Source organism: Chrysochloris asiatica, unplaced genomic scaffold (assembly GCF_000296735.1).
Source record: "Chrysochloris asiatica unplaced genomic scaffold, ChrAsi1.0 scaffold07632, whole genome shotgun sequence".
In the NCBI taxonomy this organism is placed as follows: domain Eukaryota; kingdom Metazoa; phylum Chordata; class Mammalia; order Afrosoricida; family Chrysochloridae; genus Chrysochloris; species Chrysochloris asiatica.
Genome location: NW_006416150.1, coordinates 2,940 through 4,355, shown reverse-complemented (window position 1 = coordinate 4,355; position 1,416 = coordinate 2,940).

The following is a 1,416-nucleotide window of genomic DNA, read 5'->3' as shown; positions in this document are numbered from 1 at the left end:
TTGAAGAGCAAAGATGTCAGTTAAGTGTACCTGACCCACACCATGGTATTTTCGATTACCTCATATGAATGTGAAATTTGGACAATGAATAAGGGAGACAGCAAAATAATTGATGCATTTGTGTTATGGTGTTCAAGAAAAATATTTAATTACCATGGACTTTCAGAAGAATACACAAATCTGTGTTGGAAAAAGTACAGCCACAATGCACCTGATATAAGACTTCATCCCTCATACATCAGACATGTTATCAGGAGGGCCAATCCCTGGAGAAGGACATGATGCTTGGCAAGTAGAGGACCAGCCAAAACAAAAAAGACCCAACCAAGGTGGATTGACACAATGACAGCAACACTGGGCTCAAACACGATAATTGTGAGGATAGCACAGGACCGAACAGTGTTTTGTTCTCTTGTGCATAGGGCCTCTATGAGTCAGAACCAACTCAATATCACCTAACAACAAGGGCAGAAGGGAGAGAGAAAAGGGTGGTTAACACTGATGGAAAATTCCATCGATTAAGGGTAAGGTTGAACAGCTGATTATTGTAAATGTTGTTAATAAGTGTACACCTGTAAAAATTTAAAGTGGAAAAGTAATGTGGTAGACATATTTATAATGACAAAAGTATGTGTGTAGCTGCTGAGAATGCTTATGTATAATCATACGGTTTGGTTCCTTACTTTGGAGTTTTGGGATCATGATTTCATGGGTCATCCCAGTTAATTGGTTTAATAGCATCTTTAAAGCTTCGGTTCTACCTCCTATTTCCTTATGTAGTTCCTGGGGTCTTAAAAGCTTGAAAGCAGCCTTCTAAGGTACAACAATCATTCCAGATTCATCTGGAGCAGGAGAAGAAAAAAAGTCAGGAATAGGAGGTGGATATAGAATGTGTGGCTAATTACCTCCATGGACAACTGCCTCCTTTGCCATGAGAGTAGAAGAATTGGGTGGTGTCCAATGATCATTTCTAAACATTTCCATCAAGATTCCACAGAAGAATCTGTATCAAAAGGGAGGAAATGCAGAAGAGAATTTCAAATTCTCACGAACTCTAGACTTTCTGGGGTTATGAAGGTTGGATGAACTCTTGGAACGATTATCCTGAGATGAACTTTAAACCTTAAAACAAAATATTCCCTGAAGTCTTGTTAAAACTGTAAAACAATTTTGCTTCAATAGTTTTTTTAAAAGTCTGTTTTGAGCCTTATGTTCTTTTAAGAACTATCTATGTGAGATCAAATTGACAAAGCAACTCACAAGATTAGATAAAGCTTTAGGGGGCAGTGAGTTTATGTTAATGAGGGATGAACAACTCAAAACTAGAGTATGACAATGGCTACATAACTCGGAGAATGTAATCAATGTCACTCAATTGTACATGTATGTGGCGGTGGTAGTTGTGTGCCATGGAAT